Source organism: Odontesthes bonariensis, chromosome 8 (assembly GCF_027942865.1).
Source record: "Odontesthes bonariensis isolate fOdoBon6 chromosome 8, fOdoBon6.hap1, whole genome shotgun sequence".
NCBI lineage: Eukaryota > Metazoa > Chordata > Actinopteri > Atheriniformes > Atherinopsidae > Odontesthes > Odontesthes bonariensis.
The window spans coordinates 22,238,366-22,265,032 of NC_134513.1; the positions used below are offsets into that span (position 1 = coordinate 22,238,366).

At 42.3% G+C, this 26,667-nt stretch overlaps 2 non-coding genes across 2 annotated transcripts; both read right to left on the reverse strand.

Moving 5' to 3' along the window:
• Positions 1-23,787: 23,787 nt before the first annotated feature.
• trnay-gua (transfer RNA tyrosine (anticodon GUA)) lies at positions 23,788-23,876 on the reverse strand. The gene is given in 2 exon segments: positions 23,788-23,823; positions 23,840-23,876. It is a non-coding gene; the product is annotated as a tRNA-Tyr (tRNA).
• Positions 23,877-24,833: 957 nt separating this feature from the next.
• On the reverse strand, positions 24,834-24,906 carry trnar-acg (transfer RNA arginine (anticodon ACG)). The gene has a single exon. It is a non-coding gene; the product is annotated as a tRNA-Arg (tRNA).
• Positions 24,907-26,667: the final 1,761 nt, after the last annotated feature.

Sequence of the window (26,667 nt, forward strand, 5' to 3'; positions counted from 1 at the left end):
ATCTAATATTAAGGCTGGTCCCACTTATGTCTGCACTGTGTGCCATAAGGCCTCGTTTCCCAACCAGGTACAAACCTGCACAAGGTCAAAGTATGACAAAAATCCTCACGTGGTTTCCCAATGTCTGACAGGAAAGTATGTTCACGTGTGTGATGAAGGCTGCAGAAATGAAGCCTGCACAGTTCCTGATGAGAGAAGGAAAGAGTGGATTTGTCACACCTGCCACGCTCATCTGAAAAAAGGACGCATGCCCAACCTCGCAGCAGCTAATAAACTGGAGTTGTCTGAAATTCCCAGCGAATTGTCAGGTCTGAATATTCTGGAAAGACATTTGATCGCTAAATGTATTCCGTTTGCAAAGATCATTCCTCTTCCAAGAGGCAGACAAAGACTGATCAGGGGAAATGTTGTGTGTGTGCCATCTGAGGTCCAGGAAACAGTCAATGCATTACCCAGGCTGAGGAGCGAGTCTCAGGTGATGAGGGTGAAACTGAAAAGACGTTTGTCTTACAGAGGGCATCAGCTGTTTCAGACAGTAACCTGGTCTAAACTAGTGTCTGCATTAATGAAGCTGAAGCAGGTTCATCCAGAGTATCAGGACGTTACCATCAGAGATGAAGCCGAACTCTGTGACCCAACGCTTCCTGATGATGATGATGATGATGAGGATGATGTTAGCATGGGGGAGCAGGACTATGATGAAGCAGATCTGATGCAAATTGACATGTGTGAGAGAAATGCACTGTGTGAGGCAGAAAATGATCAGGACGGTGAATGTGAACAACCACAGCAGCAGAGAGATGATGGAGACGAAGGTGATCTGCCAAATGGAGGGTTTGCTTTAGAATCATGCCTTCAGCCTCTTGACATATCAGAAGAGATCCTCTGTTACAGTGATAGCACTTACTGTGTGGCTCCTGCACAAAGAAACAGTCCAGTTAGCTTCTTCAGGACTCCACATTTGGAATCAATGTCATTCCCTGTACAATTTCCCACGGGTGAGAACACACTGGACCAAATGAGACTCATTAAAGTCAGTCCAAGTGGATATTTCAAGTCACGGCTTTTTAATGTGGATGACCGTTTTGCCAGAGACCCAAACTACTTGTTCTTTGCACAGTTTGTGATAGAGATACACATCGCTAATAACAGTATGACGATACAGCTGAGAAAAGGGAAAACTAGGACCAGAGATGGACGCAGTATAACCTCAGGCATGTTACGAGACAAACGAGAGGTTGAGAGACTGGTGAGAAATAAAGATGCAGTCAGATTCATGCAGCCACTCAGAGGGACTCCAGTATACTGGGAGAGAACCACTAAAGATCTGTTTGCCATGATCAGACAGTTGGGAACTCCCACGTTCTTCTGCACATTTTCAGCTGCTGAATTCAGATGGCCTGAAGTGATTGAAGCAATAAAGAGACAGCAGGGTGAAGAGGTTGATTTTGAATCTCTGGACTGGACTGCAAAGTGTGAGATTCTGCGCTCCAACCCTGTCACCTGCATGCGTTTGTTTGATAAGCGTGTTGAGGCCCTGTTCAGAGATCTGCTGCTCTCAGATGCTCAGCCACTGGGGAAAGTGATCGACTTTTTCTACAGAGTTGAGTTTCAGCACAGAGGAAGCCCACATATTCATGCAATGCTTTGGGTTGATGGAGCACCTGAACTGGATGTTTGTGATGATCAGACTGTGTGTGATTTTGTAGACAGATACATCTCAGCACAACTACCTGACCCAGAAACACAACCTGAACTGTTCAAGAAAGTCTCTGAAGTTCAGAAGCACAGTAAGAACCACACGAGGAGTTGCTTCAAGAGTGTGAACTCTGGTTGTCGGTTTGGTTTTCCAAAGCCGCCCTGCACAAACACAATGATCACAAGACCTGATGAGGATGAGAACACTGGAACTGCAAAGAGCAAACTCAGACCTCTGCTGCAGCTGCTGAATGAACCTGAAGCGGCTTCCTTGAGTCTAGAGCAGGTCCTCTCTCGATGCAACTTGACACTGGCCGAGTATGAAAGGTACCTTCAGAGTCTGAACAGAAAGACCGCAATCTACCTGAAGCGTGATCCCAAAGACTGCTGGATAAACGGGTACAACCCACATCTGCTTGAAGCCTGGGACAGTAACATCGATGTGTCCTTCATTCTGAATGCTTACTCGTGTATACAGTATCTGACTAAATACATCACAAAGAAGGAAAGTGGTCTGTCAGAGTACCTGAAAACTGTCATGGAGAATTCCAACATGGACAGAGTTAACGAGTGTGATGAGATGAGAGCTGTCATGCAGGCTTACTCCAAAAAGAGAGAGATCAGTGCTCAGGAGTGTGTGACTCGTGCGTGTGGAATAAAGATGAAGAAGTGCTCACGCAGTGTTGTGTTCATTCCCACTGATGACAATCCTGTGAAAATGAGTCGCCCCATGTCATTCTTGGAGGACACCCCGTCAGAGTCTTGTAATGTCTGGATGACGAGTTTGAGTGACAAATACAAAGCCAGACCCGAGACCCCAGAGTATGAGGAGATGTGCTTGGCTGATTTTGCTGCTAGCTGCAGGTTTGTCAGTGCAGACCACTCAAAGCGTGATGGTGTTTCACCACTTCTGAATGAGCTGGGATTTGTCCAAAGGCGGAAAAATGATAAGCCCTCTGTCATCAGATATTACCAATGTTCCAAGGAGAAACACCCCGAGCAGTTTTATGCCAGATTACTGAGACTGTACCTTCCTCACCGATCCGAGTATGAAATACGGAGTGCCGATCTTCCAACCTACGAGTCTTTTTACAACTCTGGCTGGGTCCAGCTGCCAGGCTCAAACCGTCCTGAGAGCGTGAAAAGCATTATAAAAACAAACAGAGACAAATATGAGAGAAACACTGAGGAGATTGAGAATGCACTTGTAGAGTTTGAGGAGAGCAGAGACCATGTGATGGATGAATGGTGTAATCTGGCTCCTGAATCTGAAGTTGTGAGGTTGCCCTGTGATGATGATCTGCAGCAAAGAGAGCCAGACGATGAACAGGAAAATGTGCCCGACTATTGTCCTCAGTCTGCTGCTGTGACAGAAATGAGAGCCATCAGAGAACCCCCCGCTGTGGATCCAGCTGTGCTGCGGCAGATGTATCAGAACCTGAACCAGAAGCAGGCCTGTGTGTTCCATGCTATCAGAGACTGGTGCATTAAACTTGTGTGTGGCTTAAATCCAGAGCAGTTTTTCTTTTATGTCAACGGTGGTGCAGGAACAGGAAAGTCCCACCTGATAAAATGCATTTACTCAGAGGCATCTAAGATACTGAGCAAACTGCAGCTATATTCAGAGGAGTTTGACATATCAAACCCAACTGTTTTACTGTCTTCTTTCACTGGAACTGCAGCTTTCAACATCTGTGGCACAACACTGCACTCTCTGCTGAAGCTTCCACGCAGTCTGAAACCACCAATCCAAGGACTCGGTAACCAACTGGATGAACTCAGATCTGAACTTTTTAATGCTCAAATCCTCATTATCGATGAGATCTCCATGGTTTCAAAGCCTCTTTTTGCTTATGTGGACGCACGACTGAAACAGATCAAAGGCAATCAGAGAGCGTTTGGTGGAATGTCAGTTTTAGCTGTTGGGGATTTCTATCAGCTGCCGCCTGTGCGCCAGTCTAAACCTCTGTGTGTACACGATCCAGCAGATATTGACCTGTGGCAGGAACATTTTCAGATGATCACTCTGACTGAGATCATGAGACAGAAGGATGATGTTGCCTTTGCAGACGTGCTGAACAGGATTCGGGTGAAACCAAAGGCAGACGAGCTGTCTCAGGCTGACAGAGATTTGTTGTCACAGGCCATCACTGAACCAGCTCTTTGTCCCACTGAGGTTCTGCACATTTTCCCCACCAATAAGTTGGTTGATGAACACAACTCAGCAACACTGGCTTTGTTCCATTCCAACATTATCACGATCGACGCAGATGACTTCCAGAAAGATCCCCGAACAGGCAGAATGGCCCGTAAAGACACACCATGTAAGGGAGGCCGAAATGAGTTAGCCGACACTCTGAAAGTTGCTGAAGGTGCTCGTGTCATGCTCACCAGAAACTTTGACATTCAGAACGGTCTGGTTAACGGGGCTTTTGCCACACTGATGTGCATAGTGACTTCTGAGGATGATCAACACATCACTAAGCTGGGCCTGAGGATGGATAATCAGACAGGTGGGGCAAGAATCCAGAGTGGAGCTCCAGAATCTGCCAATCTGGTTTACATCGAGAGAGCAGAGGAGAAGCTGAAACAGAACGGAGTGGTACGTAGACAGTTTCCTGTGAGGCTGGCGTTCTCCTGCACTGTCCATAAAACCCAGGGCCTCACAACACATGCAGCTGTGGTGTCCCTGCAGAAAGTCTTTGAAGCAGGTATGGCTTATGTAGCTCTCAGCAGGGTGACGTCTCTCAGTGGGCTGTATTTACTGGATTTGGATGAGAAGAAAATATACGCCAATACTGAAGTGACCGCAGCGCTCCAGACCATGAGACAAGCCGATGTGGATCACATGATGCCTCTTCTTCAGGTGAGAGAAACAGTAAACAGGCCCGACACTCTGACCCTTGTTCACCACAACACAGAGGGACTGCCATCTCACATCGGTGACATCAGGAGACATCATGAGCTGTGCCTGGCAGATGTCCTGTGTCTGACAGAAACTCACCTGCAGGGCTCCTTTGTCGCAGACAGTCTGCATCTGGACGGCTACAACATGTTCAAGCGCAACAGACACACGTCCTACACTCAGTATCCTCAGATGGCCAGCAGAGCAGGTGGCGGGGTTGCTGTCTATGTGAGAAACCACATTCAGGTGCGTGAGAGACAGTATTTGCATAATGTGACTGATCTGGAGTTTGTGGCTTTGATGGTTGAGGCTCCAGTCTGTGCAGTGATTGCAGCTGTGTACAGACCTCCTGACTACAGTCTGAGACCGTTCCTGGAGAACCTGGGAAGCCTTTTGGATGCACTAGAGGTATTGGACTGTCACCCTGTTATTGTGTGTGGAGACTTCAATGAGAATCAGCTACTCAGGTCAACAAAGCCAATTCTAGATCTGTTTCAGTCTAAGGGATATGTTCAGCTGATCACCTCTGCCACCACAGACAAGAACACACTGCTTGACCTTATTTTCATTTCCCAGCCACAGCGATGTCTCCACTCAGGTGTCATGAGAACCTATTACAGCTATCACAACCCAGTGTTCTGTGTCTTGTCCACCAGGGAACCATGAAGTGGTCGGTGAGTCTTCAAGTTCAAGGTTTGGTTTGTGCCTGTTACACTATTTCTGTATTGTAAGATTTGGTAGGGTCACAAACGGTATGTTTAATAATGTCACGGTAAGATGTAATATGGTAGGTTTCAATGTGGTAAGATTTGGTATGGTCACTAACGGTATGTTTAATAATGTCACGGTAAGATGTAATATGGTAGGTTTCAATGTGGTAAGATTTGGTATGGTCACTAACGGTATGTTTAATAATGTCACGGTAAGATGTAATATGGTAGGTTTCAATGTGGTAAGATTTGGTATGGTCACTAACGGTATGTTTAATAATGTCACGGTAAGATGTAATATGGTAGGTTTCAATGTGGTAAGATTTGGTATGGTCACTAACGGTATGTTTAATAATGTCACGGTAAGATGTAATATGGTAGGTTTCAATGTGGTAAGATTTGGTATGGTCACTAACGGTATGTTTAATAATGTCACGGTAAGATGTACTATGGTAGGTTTCAATGTGGTAAGATTTGGTATGGTCACTAACGGTATGGTTAAGAATGTCACGGTAAGATGTACTATGGTAGGTTTCAATGTGGTAAGATTTGGTATGGTCACTAACGGTATGTTTAATAATGTCACGGTAAGATGTACTATGGTAGGTTTCAATGTGGTAAGATTTGGTATGGTCACTAACGGTATGTTTAATAATGTCACGGTAAGATGTACTATGGTAGGTTTCAATGTGGTAAGATTTGGTATTGTCACTAACGGTATGTTTAATAATGTCACGGTAAGATGTACTATGGTAGGTTTCAATGTGGTAAGATTTGGTATGGTCACTAACAGTATGTTTAATAATGTCACGGTAAGATGTACTATGGTAGGTTTCAATGTGGTAAGATTTGGTATTGTCACTAACGGTATGTTTAATAATGTCACGGTAAGATGTACTATGGTAGGTTTCAATGTGGTAAGATTTGGTATGGTCACTAACAGTATGTTTAATAATGTCACGGTAAGATGTACTATGGTAGGTTTCAATGTGGTAAGATTTGGTAGGGTCACAAACGGTATGTTTAATAATGTCACGGTAAGATGTACTATGGTAGGTTTCAATGTGGTAAGATTTGGTATGGTCACAAACGGTATGTTTAATAATGTCACGGTAAGATGTACTATGGTAGGTTTCAATGTGGTAAGATTTGGTATGGTCACAAACGGTATGTTTAATAATGTCACGGTAAGATGTAATACGGTAGGTTTCAATGTGGTAAGATTTGGTATGGTCACTAACGGTATGTTTAATAATGTCACGGTAAGATGTAATACGGTAGGTTTCAATGTGGTAAGATTTGGTATGGTCACTAACGGTATGTTTAATAATGTCACGGTAAGATGTAATATGGTAGGTTTCAATGTGGTAAGATTTGGTATTATGGGTCATAATTATTTATAAAGACAAGGATTTTCTAGGTATTGAACACGTTGTGGTCTGTGCATTTATCTGGGTGGGTTGGGTCAGGATTGATAAATGCACAGGCCACAACTGTCTGAGCAGCTCTATAAAAGCTGCTACATTTACCACAACATAGATGCAACATCAGAAAGCATGAGCTACACCTAGAACTCGTGCTTTCTGATGTACCAATAACATATACCAGCTGATACCCCACTGGGGTGGGGGGAAAGGTGGGTTGGGGGTGGGGTGGGGTGGGCGGTTAAAGAATTGTAACTCTACTACACCTAAAACTGTTTAGATGTTTAGATCTGTTTCCTCGAGACAGGAGACTTGTTCTCCTGTATCCTCCATGACAACATCCTCCAGCACCAAGTCCAGCACAACAACACACACTTCTACATCATCCTGATGAACTGTCAGCCTAAACCAGAGCCATCACAGAGAAATGTGCACCCTGCCACCCCAGTCTTTCTGCAAAGCAGAGGACAAAATGGCCCCTGTTAACCCTCACCTGACCACCTGGCTGACCCTAAGAAAATCCACCCACCATGATGCCCCAGACCACCAGCAACAGGGAACTGCTGCCTCATACAGAGACATGTCTTCCTCCTGCCAGTGACCAGGGTTCTTCTCAGCTGACAGAAGGTAGAGTGGAGATCTTCTCTTTGGAAAGACAAACATTCACTTCATTCCTCTGAGTATGCTGTGTTTATTCATCTGTTGATATCATTCTTATGAATACATTGTTTCATATTACAGATCCCAGTATCTAATTCACAGTTCCATTGTTTTTCTGTAGGCCTTCCTCTCCTGTGAATCCTTCATAGCTGAGACCCTCACAGCTGAGACCCTCACAGCTGAGACCCTCACAGCTGAGCAGAAAGTTATCATCAACACTTGTGAAACATCCACATGTTAAAGCTCACTGACAGGAGATGTTTTGTGCTCTGCAGCACTGTTCCAGGTATATGCTTATCATGCATCATGTGACCGTTCTACTTGTGTTTTTCAAATCAAATCAAATATACTTTAAAGACTAAAGTTCATGACAATATTTTTGTCTGCTGTTGTGTCCTCAGGTTCAGTTCCATCTTCATGCCTGCATGTCATCATCTTCCTTCCTAAAAATACTCCTGTTTCCTCTGGAAGGACTGCACCCATCTCTCCAGTGTTGCAGCGGACACTGAGCAGGTACATGGAAGCAGCAGCTCAGCAGCCAGTGGAAATGAAGAAGGTCACATGGTGACAACACTTTCCATCTTCACATTGACTCTGTGCTCCTCTGACTCTTTAGTTTGCACCATCAGCTTCAACAAACAGCAACCGCATCAAACTGAACTGTGGACAAAATGGAGGACTCTGAGTAACACCGCTCATTTGATCCTGTCCATCTGTGGAAATGTGTACGTTCCTTTCATGTTTCAGAACAATGTATCAGTGTTTTTCTCCATCATGTTTCCTCATGTCTGTCACTGTTCAGCAGAAACTTTGATTACTTCAGATGTCACGTGCAAATGTGCTCATGAGCACCAGAGAACTGATTTAGTCGTACTCATAGCAGGAATAAGACAGGACTCCCACACAGGCTGTGCTGAGTCATTATGGAGAGCATTCCTGATATTTGGGAATGCTCTCCATGATGTCCACCTGATCAACTTTCCATCATGTGGAAACCAATAATAGCAGAACAGTTGATAGAAAATTATATTTGGCCATTTTAAAGACCCAAAAAATTGCAAATAGATGAAATGACAAACTTTTTAAATGAACACACAATTGAGTAAATCCTGTCTTAGTGCGGGGTATCAGCTGGTATTTTGGTTTTGGGAAATATTTTTTGTTACAATAGATATTCATATTAGTAGTTTTTTAAGTTTTCTTTTCTGTAAAAATATTAACATAAGATATTTGTCTGACAATATTACTGTTTGAACATAAAATCACTTTGAATTTTCTTTGCGATCTATCTATCTATCTATCTATCTATCTATCTATCTATCTATCTATCTATCTATCTATCTATCTACTGATAATTGACATTATTTGCAATCCATAATACTTAGAAATGAAAACATGCTTTTGTAATTTAAGTGTTCTTGAGGTTTTGTAATTATGTAGGCTACATATTAACATATCAATGAACAAATCTGTTGTATTCTATTAAAATGTTTGCTATGCATTGAAAAACAAGTACTGTGTCGCCTTCATAAACACTGAACAATCATTAATCTTACTGGACTTGTAATCATTACACTTTCGTCTTTTAAATGTCATTTCAACTTCAAACTCCTGTTTCTTCTCAGCCTATTTTTGCTTCCATAGCTCCTTCAGCTTTTAGCTTATTTTAGCTTCTTCAGCTCTTTTAGCTTCTTTTAGCTTCTTTAGCTTATTCAGCATTTATAGCTTCTTCAGCTGTGTTAGCTTCTTTTAGCTTCTTTAGCTCCTTTAGCTTTTAGCTTCTTCAGCTCCTTCAGCTTTAGCTTCTTCAGCTCCTTCAGCTTTAGCTTCTTCAGCTCCTTTAGCTTTAGCTTCTTAAGCTACTTCAGCTTTAGCTTCTTCAGCTGTTTTAGCTTTTTTTAGCTTCTTAAGATTTTTTAGCATGGTTGTTCAGCTCTTGCATTCTCACAGCTGTTTCGCAGGAACAGCTCTTTCTAGTTATTATTCCGTATTCTTCCGCCGTTTTTCGTCCTTCAACTACTTCAGCATACTTTGAGCTATTTCAACAAATTTGGTATCAAAATGTTCAGCTCATTCAGCACATGACTGCTATTATTTCTGGTATTTCTAACTTTTCAACTTTTTAAGATATTAAGCTTTTTGTTCAACTTTTTTCCCCATTAAAAGTAATGGTAAATCTTCAAATCCTTTCAAATTCTTCAAATCCTTTCAAATCCTTTCAAATTGTAACTGCTTCAGCATACTTTCAGCTAGAGACACCATTCAAATTTTAAAATGTTCATAAGACATTCAGCTATTACCAATTGTTTCATCTTTTAAAAATATTCAGCCAATTTTGAAATATGACAGTTTCAAAAATATGAAAATTAAGTTCTCCAAATCCTTATCTTCAAATTCTTTCAAATCCTTCAAAATCTTCAAATCTTTTCAAATCGTAACTGCTTCAGCATACTTTAACCTAGAGACACCATTCAAATTTTAAAATGTTCATAAGACATTCAGCTGTTACCAATTGTTTCATCTTTTAAAAATATTCAGCCAATTTTGAAATATGACAGTTTAAAAATTATGAAAATGAAGTTCCTTCTTGGATTTTAGAGTGAGACATTCAGCAGTGCTGATAAGTTTCAACTTTTCAAACAAATTACTATAACTTTCATACAGTTTAACTGAGAGAAACAAATTATACCTTAAAATGTAGGAAAACTTGTCCTCTTTCAGCCAATGTAACTCCTAAAGAGCTCACATGGACAGATTTTGAACTATGAGCCTTTAAGCTTGAACAACTTGTCAAATTCTGAGGAAATCTGCCATTTTTGAATCAGCTTCAAGTGTTTCAAACTGCTTCGATTTAAATATAGTTCACTCCACAGATGTAAAACTACTTTGCTAAGTTCCTCTAAGCCTTCTGCTTCTAATGGTGTTAAAATTATTTTTCTAGCTGCTCAACTTTTCTCACAAGATGTATTTGAAGTCAGTGTTCGGCGTCATTTCTCTCCCGCGATCGGCGGGCGGCCGTCTCATCTCTCCATATATGTTGTGTGTGTTCAAACTGCTTCGATTTCAATATAGTTGACTCCACAGATGTAAAACTACTTTGCTAAGTTCCTCTAAGCCTTCTGCTTCTAATGGTGTTAAAATAATTTTTCTAGCTGTTCAACTTTTGTCACAAGACGTGTTAGAAGACAGTCTGCGCCTCAGATTTGTCCCGCGGCTGCAGCAGCTAGCGCTGTGTCTGTCTGTGTAGTCTGTAAATAGGTTATATGCACTTCCGGTTTCAAAGAACGAAATGGCCTAATGGTAACACCAACAGCGTTTCGTGCAAGTGGCCCAGGTTCAATCCCCATCATGTGAAACCACCTTTTTAATTTTTTTTTTTTATATAACTATTTAAGCATACTTTCAGCCATTTCAATTGTTTCTAGCTTAAGTTTATCTTCAAATCCTTTCAAATTTTTCAAATCCTTTCAAATCCTTTCAAATCCTTTCAAATCCTTCAGATCATTTCAGATCCTTCACACCATTCAAATTTTAAAATGTTCAAATCTTTTAGCTTTTTAAGATTTTTCTTTATTAAGGTAATTCAGCTCATGCATTCTCACAGCTGTTTCGCAGGAACAGCTCTTTCTAGTTATCTAAATGTGGTTTCATGTAGGGATGTTTGAGGTTGTTTGATTTAAAATTGGGCGAAACAAAAGCAATTGCACTTAGGACAAGTCAAATTTAGGGTTGGGGTTATTACAATCTCTTCAGTATATACCCAAATGTGGAAGGCAAATGAGGTCAAATTATAAAGGGCTTGCTTTCCAGGTAAAATGTGGTGGGATTTATGTCCACACTCCTCAGAAATCTTTTAGGTGCTCTTCTGGTGAGAGGCCTTAAACATATCACAGAAAATAATAATGGACTTACTGTGCTTTCTATGTTAAAATTCTCAGAATATTCCTTCCCTATTCTCACTTGTATTTTTCTTCATTCTAAATTTTTTTTAATCCATTTAAACATACAAACATTTATACTCATTCTTTTAATTTGAACTAATAACCCTTCTCTCCACATCATATCATACGCTACTTCAATATAAAAAAATACTGCTACAACACTCTCTTTATTTACTTGAGCCTTTCTTATTTCATTCTCTAGACATATTACTGGATCCATTGTACTCCTCCCTCTCCTAAATCCACTTTGATACTTTGATATACGTCCTTTACTTTCTATATAATAGAACAATCTTTCATTTATCATTCTCTCCATTATTTTACATATATTGGATGTTAAAGCTCTTGGTCTATCATTTTTTATTTTTGGTTTTGATTCATCTTTTCCTGGCTTTCTAATTGGTATAACCACAGCTCCTCCTAAATTCTATTGTACAATTCCAATCAAATATTTTTAGAAAATTCACTTAAATTACTTATCATTCCATAACAAATCTGATCTTTCCCGGAGTTGATAATTTAAATTTTTAAACTGCCCTATTCAATTCCATTATTGTAAATGACATATTCAATAAATCATTCGATTCGACCATTTTCTCCAATAACTCCTTATTTTCCAGAATTGTCTTTTCTCGCCCTACTACACTGATATTTTCAGAACTATGAATTCTAACAAACACTTTTCTCAACATCTCTGCCTTATCTTTATTTTTCACTGCTGTTGTTTCTCCATTATTTAATATTGGACATCCATTCACTCTTTTAATTCCTTTCATTCTTTTAATCACTTTTAACAGTTCTTCTTACCTTCACTTGCAATTTTTTGTATTCATTCAAATTCTGAGGGCTATGATTTCTTTTTAATACTTTAAAGGCTTTATTTTGTTTCTTCAATAGCTGCAGTACATTCTATTGTCCACCATGGTACCAACTTCCTTTCCTTTTTCCCACCTTTTATCCTTATAGTTTGACTAGCCACTTCTACAATAGCATTACATATATAAAGATTAAAATCCTCAATACTACTATTTAAATCCACTTTTTGTATTTTTAATTCACTATTATCTGAATGAGCCCTGAATCTTCTAAATCTAATTATACCTGATGAGCAACAGCTGTGTCACCTCCACGAGGAGCTGATTTAAACCTCACAGGTGGGTTGGGATGTTGTTTGCTGACTGGAACAATGGGAGCTGTTGGAGTCCTGCTGATTTCTGTGCTGACGGCTTGGCTGGCCAAAGGTTTTGTGTTTTGTCTGCTCTTTTTGGTGTTAAGTCCTAAAACTGGATTGTGTCTGTTGTTCTGTCTCACGATTAGCATTTGTGCAAAAATATGCTCTCTCCATAGGATCATGTTTGCCAATAGTTGGGATGAATCATGGAGCTGCCAGTGAGGTTCAGAAAAAGCAAAGCGGTAAGGACAGCTGTAAGAAATGTTTTAAAGCTGTAGGATTTCATAGTAACTCGATGCCTTTTGTGTCATAGACTTGTCTTCAAGGAAACCCCTTGAACTTGTCCAGCCAATGGATTCCATGTTGGGGAAGAACTCAAAAGAAGGTATGCATATTGAGTTTGAGTCTTCCTTGGATGGTGAAACTTTATAAACTGCGTTTGAGCATCGACTGGAAAATGGTTTTCAGAAGACTTCTGTCTGAACAGTGACCTGTTTCAATCTGCAGCTGTTTACTTGGCTTCTGCATAGTTGTATAGTACGTGTCAGGATATGGTAAAGCCCTTTAAAGCTTTGTCACACTGCAAGGAAAGTAACTAAACTGAGTTTAATGCCATATTGGGGCTGGTCTGAAGTATTTGCATTTTCTGTTTATGGCTAACTTGTCTATATTTCTTAATCCACTTTTGAACTTCTTTGCAGTCTTAATGGAAAGCAAAGAAGTTAAAGCTGCTGCATCCATTGGCAACATGAAATATAAGCAAGCTGACATCTCACAAGTAAATCTGAAGGCTAAAAGAGAAGTGAATGTTTCTCTGGCTGTCGCCGCCAATCCGACGGAGGAAGCTGCAGTGGCGGTTGCGGCCGCCAATCCGACGGAAGCCGCCGCAGCGGTTGCGGCCGCCAATCCGACGGAACCTGCCGCAGCGGTTGCGGCCGCCAGTCCGACGGAACCTGCCGCAGCGGTTGCGGCCGCCAGTCCGACGGAACCTGCCGCAGCGGTGGGGGCCGCCAGTCCGACGGAACCTGCCGCAGCGGTTGCGGCCGTCGCCAGTCCGACGGAACCTGCCGCAGCGGTTGCGGCCGTCGCCAGTCCGACGGAACCTGCCGCAGCGGTTGCGGCCGTCGCCAGTCCGACGGAACCTGCCGCAGCGGTTGCGGCCGTCGCCAGTCCGACGGAACCTGCCGCAGCAGCAGTGGCGGTCACCGCCGCCAATCCGACGGAAGAAGCTGTCGTCTGAGGCGGCTGTCATGAAGCTGTCTAACTTGCCAGCCTGAACCTCTTTTTAAATAAAACGGTGGTATTGTACAATGTGTGCTGCTGAAACCAATTCTTTGGCTCCAAATAATTTATTTATTCGTCTAGGCCTAAGGAAGGGAACCAGGGAGAAATATCTTGTTTGGAAATGGATTTAATTTGGAGGGAACTATTTGGAGCTGCATATTCTTATAGATGCAGCTACTCAAAATGATGGCTCTGTACAGCCAGTTGCCAGCAGGGTCCTATCCAGTTTTCAGCCAAGTAACACCACCCCCAGCCATAACAAAGTAGTAATGTCCTTAATCAAGGAATTGAGCTGAAATGCCTTTTCTCCACATGGGGAGGAGCAGTGACTGTTGAAGCTAAAACTGTGTACATCTGTCTCTGTATTTTTAGTTTGTCTCGTGGAGTCATCTGAAAGTAAAATATTATGCCAGAACTCCTTAAATGGTGATGACGATGTAGGCGCCTGCAATGGTTTTTACTTCCTGCTTCTGAAGAGTGCAGACGTCTCTGCTTCCTCCTGCTGCTTACAGCTTCATTCACTTTTAAATCATTCTACTTCTTTCCACAAGTCTTGGATATAATTTTATTTGAGGTACAATGTGATCGACACATCCACCTCTCGGTGTCTAATGAATGAGTTAATGCGATAATAACAAGTTGACTCGCCCAGCCCTGTTTAAAATAATGGATGAAAGTAAACTAAACCCAAATTAATAAATTAAATAAAATTCAGCTGTCAGCTAAACTAAAAAGGTAGGTATTGAGCCTCTTTTTAAAAACAGTCTCTGCAGCCCTGAGGTTCTGTGGCAGGTCTATAATAATGGCACGATGTCTCACCATAAGTTTTTGTTCCAACTTTAGGAACAACTAAAAGGCCAGTACCAGAGGACTTCAGGGTCCGCGAGGGCCAATAATTTAAAAGCAGATCAGAAAAATAAGACCATTAAGACATTTATAAACAACTGAAAGAACCTTAAAATCAATCCTCAAACGGACGGGGAGCCAATGCAGCGGTTTTAAACCTGGTGTCATGTGTTCCCGCCCTCTGGTCTTCGTCAGCATGTGTAGCTGATTCTGTAGTAATTGTAGGTAAGAAATACTTTTTTTGGGAAGACCAGAGAGCAGGGCATTGAAATAATCTATTCTACTAGAAATAAAAGCATGCATCAGCACCTCCGTGCTGGCAAGAGAGAGAAATGGGTGAACTCTGGCAATATTTTTAAGATGATAAAATCCTGTCTTACATTTCTATTACATTCTATTTCTGTGGGCTACAGAGATAATTGGCAATCTTTCTGGAGAAAACCTGGTCTGATGAGGAGAGATGGCATCCATCCCACTTTGGAAGGAGCAGCTCTCATTTCTAGAAATATGGACGAATTCATTTGCCACCCTAAAACATGACAACCCAGGGTTCAGACCAGGATGCAGAGTTGTAGTCTTACACACTTCTCTGCAGCTTCCCACCTGCTGCTACCCACCCAATCAATTAACACAAAAGGAGCAAATCCTCCTGTGCAAAAAGAAATTATTAAAACAAAAACTTTAACTGAACAAAAACATCAAACTATTAAATGTGGTTTGATGAATATCAGATCTCTCCTTTCGAAGTCTCTGTTAGTGAAGGAGTTGATTTGTGATCATCATATTGATACATTTTGTCTTACAGAAACCTGGCTGCAGCAGGAGGATCATGTTAGCATTAATGAAGCAACTCCCTCTGACTGTTTAAATGTTCACGTTCCTGGAACCACAGGCAGAGGATGAGGAGTGGCAGCTATCTTCAGATCAGGGTTACTAATCAGTTCCAGACCCAAGATTAGTTTGAGCTCTTTTGAATATCTGATTCTCAGTTTTTCCCACGCAAAGTGGAAATCCCAGAAACCTCTTGTGTTTGTTGTTGTGTATCGTCCACCTGGCCCTTATTCTGAGTTTCTGTCTGAATTCTCAGAATTTTTATCCCAGTTAGTGCTGAGTACAGATAAAGTCATTGTAGTGGGTGACTTTAATATTCATGTAGATGTTGAAAATGACAGCCTGAATATGAACTTTAATTCTATATTAGACTCTATTGGATTTTCTCAGAGTGTTCACAGAGCGACTCACTGCCTTAATCACACCCTTGATCTTGTGCTGACTTATGGCATTGAGAGTGAACAGCTAGTGTTCCCTCATAACCCTGTCTTATCTGACCATTTTCTGATAACCTTTGAGTTTACATTACTTGACTATACAGTTTCTGAGAAGAAATTTACATATAGAAGGTGTCTATCAGAGGATGCTGTAACCAGATTTAAAGAATTAATTCCATCATCCTTTTCTTAACTGCCATGTGCAGATATGACAGAGGACGACTACCTAAACTTTACTCCAGCAGCACTTGACTCTCTTGTTGACAATGCGTACAGCACTGGACAATGTTGCCCCTCTGAAAAGGAAGGTAATCAGTCAGAAGAGGTTGGCTCCTTGGTATAATTCACAACTGCGTGCTTTAAAGCAGACTGCAAGAAAGCTGGAGAGACAGTGGCGTTCCTCTAATTTAGAAGAGTCTCAGTTAGTCTGGAAAGATAGTTTAATAACGTATAAGAAAGCCCTTCGTAAAGCTAGAACTGCTTATTATTCATCATTGATAGAAGAGAATAAGAACAATCCCAGGTTTCTTTTCAGCACTGTAGCCAGTCTGACTAAGAGTCCGAGCTCTGTTGAGCCAGTTATTCCTTTACTCTCAGCAGTGATGCTTCTTTATTAATAAAATTGTTTCTATTGGAGAGAAGATTGACGGAGTCCTTCCCACTATTATCACTGATGTATCATCAAGTACAGCAGCTTTAGAAGTATCTTTAGAACCTGATTTATATTTAGACGGCTTCTGCCCAGTTGATCTCTCTGAGCTAACAACAGCAATAGTCTCTTCTAAACCATCAACTTGTGTTTTAGACCCAATCCCAACCAGACTGTTCAAGGAGGTTTTCCCATTAATTGACACTTCCATATTGGATTTGATCAATCTGTCTTTGTTGACAGGATATGTACCTCAGACTTTTAAGGTTGCTGTAATTAAACCTTTACTTAAAAAACCTACTCTTGATTCAGAGGTGTTGGCTCATTATAGACCTATATCCAATCTCCCTTTTATGTCTAAAGTTCTTGAAAAATAGTTGCAGCTCAGCTTTGTGATCATTTACACAGAAATAATCTGTTTGAAGAGTTTCAGTCAGGATTCAGAGTGCATCATAGCACAGAAACTGCACTGCTGAAAGTTACCAATAATCTCCTCTTAGCCTCTGATAGCGAACTTGTGTCTGTGCTTGTCCTGTTGGATCTCAGTGCTGCATTTGATATGGTCGATCACAGTATCTTATTACAGAGACTTGAACATGTTATTGGGATTAAAGGAACTGCATTAGGCTGGTTTAAGTCATATTTATCTGATAGATTTCAGTTTGTTCTTGTAAATGAAGAATCTTCCTCACACACCAGAGTAAGTCATGGAGTTCCCCAGGGTTCTGTGCTTGGACCGATTCTTTTCACTTTATATATGCTTCCATTAGGTAACATTATTAGACAGCATGGCATAAATTTCCATTGCTATGCTGATGATACTCAGCTGTACTTATCTATAAAACCAGATGAACCCAATAGGTTGGTCAGACTACAAGCATGTCTTAAAGACATAAAGACCTGGATGACTCAGAACTGTCTGCTTCTAAATTCAGACAAAACTGAAGTCGTTATCTTTGGACCTGAGCGTTTCAGGGAGAAATTGTCTAGCTATATAGTTACTCTAGATGGTATTTCCTTGGCTTCTAGTTCTACAGTGAGGAACCTTGGAGTTATTTTTGACCAGAACTTATCATTTGACTCGCATATAAAACAGGTTTCTAGGACTGCTTTCTTTCATCTTCGTAATATTGTTCAAATCAGGAACATCTTGTCTCAGAGTGATGCAGAAAAACTAGTTCATGCATTTGTTACTTCAAGATTGGACTACTGTAATTCTTTATTATAGGGCTGTCCCACATATTCTCTGAAAAGCCTTCAGCTGATCCAAAATGCTGCAGCCAGAGTTCTGATGAGAACTAACAGGAAAGATCATATTTCTCCAGTTTTAGCTTCTCTTCATTGGCTCCCTGTTAAATTCAGAATAGAATTTCAGATTCTCCTCACATATAAAGCTCTTAATGACCGAGCTCCATCATATCTCCATCCCATTGTAAGATATTTTCCTAACAGAGCACTTCGTTCCCAAACTGCAGGTTTACTTGAGGTTCCCAGAGTTTCTAAAAGTAGAATGGGAGGCAGAGGCTTCAGTTATCAGGCCCCTCTCTTGTGGAATAAGCTGCCAGTAAATGTCCAGGAAGCAGACACCCTTTCCACTTTTAAGACCAGGCTTAAAACTTTCCTTTTTGATAAAGCTTATAGTTAGGGATGGCTCAGGTGATCCTGAAACATCCCATAGTTAAGCTGCTATAGGCCCAGACTGCTGGGGGGCCCCATCTGTCACACCTTTCCTCACTTTACTCTCTTTATGTATATGTGATATTATTGTGGTCATTAACTCGTGTTTCCCTGTTCCAACAGATATCCTTTGAATGGTGTTACAGTGCCGCTGCCGCGGCCCCCTACCCCCCTCCCCCCCTTCTTGTCTTCTCAAACCCCAGCTGGTGGAGGCGGATGGCCACCCTTCCTGAGTCTGGTTCTGCCAGAGGTTTCTTCCTGTTAAAAGGGAGTCGTTTCTCTCCACAGTCGCCTCAGGCACGCTCAGGCCGGGAGATTGGACCGAAAAAGAAAAAGTTTTCAGTGCAATCTGTTGGTTTCCTTAGCAAGAAAATTGTTTTTGAATTGGCTCTATATGAACGAATTGGATTATTTTATGAATAATTATGATTACAATTAATTGAATTCCAATTGGCTTGAATTGGACTTAATTATTTAAGTGCCTTGAGATAACATTTTTTGTATTTGGCGCTATATAAATAATGGCATCCACCAGGCATCCAGAGCCCAGCTGCACATCCACTTCAGCGGCTGCTCCCACCGCCTGGCCTCCTCGGTCCAGCTGCTCCTCCACCTCTGCAGCAACTCCCACCACTAGCCCTCCTCTGTCCAGCTGCACCCGACCCCCATCTCTATGGTTGATAGCAACATCACTCCTGTCGCCATTCCTCCGCTACAACCTCTGTATCTAACTATAGAGGAGGTTGGTGCTGAGCTCAGGAGACTTAAGCCAGGGAGGGCTTCAGGCCCAGATGGAGTCTGTCCAAGGGTTCTGAGGGACTGTGCTGGGCAACTAGCAGTCCCTCTTCAGAGGCTCTTCAATATGAGCATTCAGATGGAAAAAGTCCCGGTGCTGTGGAAAACTTCTTGTCTCATACCGGTGCCCAAATTAGGGCAACCGGTGGAGCTGAATGACTACAGACCGGTGGCTCTGACATCTCATATCATTAAGACCTTGGAGAGACTTCTTGTTCGTCGCATGAGATTGCAGGTTGCTGAGGCTCTTGACCCCCTCCAGTTTGCCTACCAGAAACACATAGGAGTGGAAGACACGATTCTGTACATGTTGCATCGGGCATATGCTTATCTGGATGTGCCTGGTTCATATGTGAGAGTCATGTTCTTTGACTTCTCCAGTGCCTTCAACACCATACAGCCTCCCATACTGAAAGACAAGCTGCTCGGTGTAGGTGTGGCCCCCTCCCTGACATCATGGATTAGCTGCTGCAGTGAGAGGCTCATCTCTCTGCGCTGCAGGACTGAGAGGTTCAGAAGGTCCTTTGTTCCCACAGCCATAAGGCTTTATAACAGTGACTGCTAAGTTCTTCTCAAATTGATTGATTGATTTTTATTTATTTGTTTATTTTGCCATTTAGGCATTTATTATTATTTAGTTCGTGGTAGAATTATTATTGTTGTTTTATTGTTGTTAATTCAATCATTGTAAATATTTAAAAAGAATTTTGCGCTACTTGACGAATTTGAATTTCCCCCATTGGGGGATAAATAAAGTATTATTCTATTCTATTCTATTCTATTCGCAAGAATGATGCCTGGGCCCACCGACAGTATCACTAAATTTCCCTTTAAGCGGTCAGAATGGCCGAGCGCCGAGAGGCACTGGGCAGGTTTTGGGAATCCCCAACATTACATCTCCACTGGTATGATTTTCTTAGGATTCATTGCATTAAGGCTTTAACACTGCACGAAAAGAGGGATTTGTGTCACTGTGGACGGCAGTGAACATCCGCGAATTTGCCTAATTTTCGGATGCACCTGGGCGCTTGCAGGCAGACAAACTTTAAGTTTGTTGAGCGAGAAAATCGTCGGAAACGAACCCGACTCGCGGCGGGCTCTCACAGCGGGGTGCTAATGGCCCAGCGATTAGCACCCCGCTGTGAGAGTGCCTGGACCTCTCACTGGCCTCGCTGGTATTGGACGAAAAAGGCACGTGATTACATGAAAAAGCTCCTGTAAAGCTGACTGCCCATTGGCCAATTAGGTTAATATATGCATACTTTATATGGGCATATCACTCAGCAATTATGATTAATAATTGTGATTATGATTACTAATATTCCTGGGATGTTTGTGTACTTCATATATTCACGTCATTCTTATAAGCTGCACTATGACTAGGCTAATGCAGGCATGAATGACGTGAATCTATTGAGAATGAAAAAGAAAACTTTTTTTTTTTTTTAAAGCGCTTTTATTGCCACACCACACAATGTACATAGCTTACATTGTAATAAGAACCATGTTGATAATAAAGAATTGAAAACTATATACACACACACACTGCTGTAGCCTACAATATACACAATAAGTCTAAACGCCGCCGTTTGGAATCCGCATTCTTCGCATTCCTCCGGTCCCTGCAGGGTCTGCGGGGGTTGTCAGACGTCCTCATCCTGGATCAGAAGCTGGCTTCTGGGAGCTGTTGGAATAACCAATAAATAATCAAAACATAGTCTATCCATGCACAGCATATTGACAACTTGTCTATAAAGTAACAAAAGTCATATTGACAGCGTATATGTTCTTACTCTCTTTCACTCTTCTGTGGTAAGACTGTGAGTATATCGGGTTGGCTTTAAGACGTGCCTGTAGCACAGCACACAGGTCCGTCACGCAGCTAAAAACAAACAAACAAGAGGAATGAATAAAATGACCAGTGCTTAAAAGTATCAGTGCCAGCCGTGGTAAAAGTCAGCGCCGCTCACCCTCGATAGTGTCCCCGTCTACCTCTCTGAAGTTCGGACTGTTTGCCACCGCTTCCTTCAAGCGACTCGTTACATCCATATTGTGAGGTGACAGTAGCCTGTAAAAACAACAGGCCTATGGTTAATAAAAAAAACTGCATTGACGTAACGTAACATCGGGTCCAACTCAACTAGATATTGGGAGAACATTCACTTATTCTTACCCTTGACCTGGATTATAATGCCACGGTGAGTTATGCAGGCGGCGAACTGCTTCCTATAAATTGAAAACACGAAATTCATTTTTTTAAATAAAGCAACTCACACTGGTTTTCACGTGATGGACACAATTAAGTTGAGTTTAGCCTAAAGCCACAGTCAATAACCTACTCTTACCGCGATTTTCGGATTCTGTATCCGCCTTCTCTTGGGGGTGCGCTCTTCAACTTCTCTGGAATGTAACTTCAGTCCGTTCTCGACGGCCATCTTGCCTCCAACCTAGCGAATCTCTGGTCGATTCCCTCCAGAACCCTCTCCACGACCGTATCCACAGTGCTGGTCACCATACGAGACATCCCGGTCATAGCATTCAACAGGACTTTCATTTTATCTGCCTGTAAGCAAGTGAGTAAGTAAGTTTAATATACAGCACATTTAAAATCAGCGAGAACTGTCCCAAGTGCTGTACAGTGTCAACAAGACTAAAATTAAACAATCAAATGGTCATGTGCAAGTAGAAAAAAACACACAAACCTGTAGACCCGCAGAGAGTTGCTGGGGAGTTGAAAGCAAGTCGTCTTCCAGCCATTGTATTCCGCAAACCAGGGCAGTTTTCACAGCACGGGACCTCAGCGATTTCTGTCTGCCTTTCTGCCGCCAGATCTGCTCCTTAAACTTTTTGTTTACACTGCACGACACAATGTTTCTCATACGTGATTCAACGAGAGCTTATGCGAGCCGTTAAGCTCCACCAATCATATGCGTATACGTCATTACACGGAATACTCGCGAGACAACCTCCCGTCCTTTTGCTATTTAATGTTGTCTGACCACAGCTGGCAATTTGCACTGTTTTGACACAAAAATGGACTCTGCAAGGACAAAGAAAAGACCTCGGCGATATCGTGACCATTGTGACACCGAATTAAGCCATACACAATAAAACATTGAGCGCACTACTGCACATTATGTATACAGGCCAGATTTCTATATTTTTATTTCTATTTTATTTAAGAAACCTTTTAGAATATTGCTGTTGCATGCTTATTTTATTTTTATCTTATCTTTATTATTATACATTTGGACATCCAGTGCGGGCAACAAAGAAAATAATTTCATTGTTCAGGGAAACACGTTTCTAACTGCACACATGACAATAAACCTTTGAATCCTTGAATCCTTGAATTTTGCCCACAAAAAGCGGTATTACAAAAGAGGTGTTTGGGAGAAAAAAAAACAGATATGCATCACCTGTCACCAGCAGAGAGCGTGCACCTCTTCTTTTTCAAGACAACACAGCAACAAACTTGGCTGGAGTTGGAGGTGATGGTGATGAACGTGTAGAAACAGGCCTGCCCACCCCCCACCTCACCTCAACCCACTTGAAAATGACTGTGGCAGCTCCTGACCTGATCACTGGCATTTACATATTAAAGGCTCTCCTAAGTAGGGGAGGGGAGGGGGGCATGGGGGAGCAGTTGCCAGGTCAATTTGCGACAATTTGGGCCAAGTTTTCACTTTTACCACCGCAAATGCAGGGGCTTAACGTATGTAAGGGGCCACATACATCCACAAATCCCTCTTTTCATGCAGTGCAATATACCCTCACATTGTCCAGCGCAAAAGTCCAGCCTTTTTGTTTGGGTTCTTTTTTTGTCAGGTCTATCCATCCATTCATTTGGCACACGATTTTCATCTTCTGTTGTTAGGATGTTTATACTTTGGGTGTGGCGGTGTGTGAAAACCCTCCCTTTAGAAGAGCTAAAAAACACAGAACATATGCGGCCTTGGCGACTCATTAAAAAGGCACTATTTCTCATTGGGGCCTGTTTGATACTTTGACCCCTTTTATGCTCTTTAAATGGGCAGACCTTCTGCATTTGTGCTGTTTGATTCTTTCAGACCTTTGATACGGGACAGAGGCCTGTAGACAAAATTATTTTTTTAAAAGTTTAAGAAATCTAAGTTGAAAGTGGGATCTTTTTTCAGCGATGCAAACCAATTTGGTCGGGGGGTTACCGTGACCCGAATTCGAACCAGGGTTGCTGCGACCACAACGCAGAGTACTAACCACTATACGATCACGGCCGGCTGTGGGTTGTTGTCGTGTGTGGCTTTGATGTGATCCGAAACACCTTCGTATCCCAAGGATAGTATATGTAGCTCTGCGGCATGTGGCTGGCAGGCATGTTTTTTTTTTGTGTTTGTAGCAAAATCATTGAGAGCAGAGATAAAGAGGAAGACGAGCTTTCCTTACGGTGTGGGGTCAGCCACATGTGTTGCAAGATGACACACTGTGAGGTATCTTTGGGGCGTAAGTGAGCTGGGATACCCAGGGAGTGGAAGGTTTAAAGCGATCCTGTTCTAAAGCAGTGGGAGAAGTGAGAGACTAAAACCAGCGTGCCGAGATAGCCAGGAGTTGAACCTGGAATCTTCTGATCCGTAGCCAGACGCGTTATCCATTGCGCCACTAGCCCTTAGCAACTTAGATAAAGAGTGGAACAGTCTTTCGTAAAACTGCATATTCCAAAAGCTTTGAAAGGATTGACGGAGTTGGCCAAAAGAGCCTCTGTATACAAAAGCTTTGCACATCCTTCGAGCCGGAATTGAACCAGCGACCTAAGGATAACTGTTGTTGGGCACCTACAGTCCTCCGCTCTACCAGCTGAGCTATCGAAGGGAGCAAAGCTCACATCCTTTTCATGAATCCTGTATGAATGCATGTAACCAGGCTTAAGATGCGTATCATGGGACACCTGCAGTTCTCTGCTGTACCAAATGAGTTCTGGAAGGGAGCCAGGGGCTTGGGCCTGTTTATCAGTTAAATAAACACAAAAAGTGATGAGAAACCATCAGTTTCAGATGCGTTTCAGATCAAATCAGCCTCAGTTTCTATCATGCATTTAGTCGTTACAAAAACATATCTGGCATCTATCTGGGAAAGTGTCCACATTGTCCAACACAGATGTTGATCCTCAATATACCCTCACATTGTCCAGCGCAAAAGTCCAGCCTTTTTGTTTTGGTTCTTTTTTTGTCAGGTCTATCCATCCATTCATTTGGCACACGATTTTCATCTTCTGTTGTTGGGATGTTTATACTTTGGGTGTGGCGGTGTGTGAAAACCCTCCCTTTAGAAGAGCTAAAAAACACAGAACATATGCGGCCTTGGCGACTCATTAAAAAGGCACTATTTCTCATTGGGGCCTGTTTGATACTTTGACCCCTTTTATGCTCTTTAAATGGGCAGACCTTTTGCATTTGTGCTGTTTGATTCTTTCAGACCTTTGATACGGGACTGAGGCCTGTAGACAAAATTATTTTTTTAAAAGTTTAAGAAATCTAAGTTGAAAGTGGGATCTTTTTTCAGCGATGTAAACAAATTCGATCAGGGGGTTGCAGTGACCCAGATTCAGGCAGGCATGTTTTTTTTGTGTTTGTAGCAAAATCATTGACAGCAGAGATAAAGAGGAAGACGAGCTTTCCTTACGGTGTGGGGTCAGCCACATGTGTTGCAAGACGACACACTGTGAGGTATCTTTGGGGCGTAAGTGAGGTGGGATACCCAGGGAGTAAAAGGTTTAAAGCGATCCTGTTCTATAGCAGTGGGAGAAGTGAGAGACTAAAACCAGCGCGCCGAGCTAGCCAGGAGTTGAACCTAGAATCTTCTGATCCGTAGTCAGACGCGTTATCCATTGCGCCACTAGCCCTTAGCAAATCTGATAGAGAGTGGAACAGTCTTTGGGAAAACAGCATATTCCAAAAGCTTTGAAAGGATTGACGGAGTTGGCCAAAAGAGCCTCTGTATACAAAAGCTTGGCACATCCTTCGAGCCGGAATTGAACCAGCGACCTAAGGATAACTGTTGCTGGGCACCAACAGTCCTCCACTCTACCAACTGAGCTATTGAAGGGAGCAAAGCCAACATCCTTTTCATGAATCCTGTATGAATGCATGTAACCAGGCTTAAGCTGCGTATCATCAGAGGGGAACCCTCAGGGCCTTCTACGCCTTCAGAGAAGGCCTTAAAAAATTTGGAACAAAAACATATTAGTATTAAATAATAATGTATGTATTCATAAAAAAAACTCAATCACTCTCAATTAATTTAATACAATACATTTAATACTACATTCTCGCTAATCTATGTTCCAAAGTTAAGTTTAATGTCAAATTCACATCGGCAATGAAAGGGTTACTGTCCTGAAACATACTATCCAATCAGAATCATCCATCTCTATCGAAGCAAGATTAACCGGCTCATTAATTGGTTAGGACTTCACGCATCTCGGGGAAGGCCAAGCTATGTGTTTTGTTTTGGAGAGTGATGGGAAAATTGACCAATCACGGTTTGATTTGAAGTGGGCGGGACAAAAAAAAAAAAAAGATCGTAGGCCTTCGTGAAGTCCGAAAAGCGTGCAGCCCCAGTCTAGCATTAGAGTAGGCTCTCTTGCATCCACACCCCAGTCCAGCAGGTGGCGGTAATGCACCTTTTTCCTTAAGCTGCCAACCTCCATAATAACCCAAGAAGATTGTTTTTTTTTTTATTTTTAAAAACACAACTTTATTTACATTTAATTACTGAAAGCCACAGCGGTAACGACAGCTCAGTCAATAAATCAGGTCAAAAAGGATGCAAATAACATTGTCAACAACAGCGAAGGCAACAAAGTAATTCAAAAAGGATGCAAATCATAATTTTCCGTGAGCTACTCAGCACAAAAGCTCTTTGTAAGCCCACTGCTGTACAAAAACATCCAGGTTCCCGGTGAGCCTGTGGAAACAAAACTCCAGTTTTAACCTGGCCTTCACATGGAACTTCCACAGAGTTTCTGGGGCAAGGGTCGGCTCTCCCTTCAGCTTGTAAATCAAATAAAGATGGGTGCAGTAAAAAGAACATCAAACAAACCAAAAACATGAGTGAGAACACTAAAGAAACTTGTTAATCTGCTGCACTCAGTGAAAACGTGGAAGAGGGTTTCGGGCAGGTTACAGAAAGGACAGACATTGATAACACTGGGACTAAACTTAGATAAAAAGGCATTTGTCGCGATGGCGCCATGTAGAAGTCGCCACTGGAGATCCCCTGTTCTCTTTTTCAGAGGTGGTTTGTACAGGACCCTCCATTGTGGGCTCAGCCCACCCAGCCTCCCGGTCCACACACACTCTGCCCTGTCGCACAGGCCCTTCTGTTGGATGGTTTTAACACAGGACATGTACAGTGCCTTCTTATCTGCCAAGTGCAGGCTCAGCTTCACTGCACTGCAGGACGTCAGCAGAGGCCCGCTCAGCTCAGCCAACCCAGGCCTCAGGTGGATGTCGGGGTACGGGTCCCTGGGGTCAGGTTCCGCCTCTCCCCTGCCGTATGCGAGGAGAAGGCCTCTCTCCTTCTCCGTCAGCCTCGCCCTCCACAGCTCCAGGCACCTCTCCACCAGGCGGAGGGAGCGCACCCCCAGAACGGAGCCCAGAGC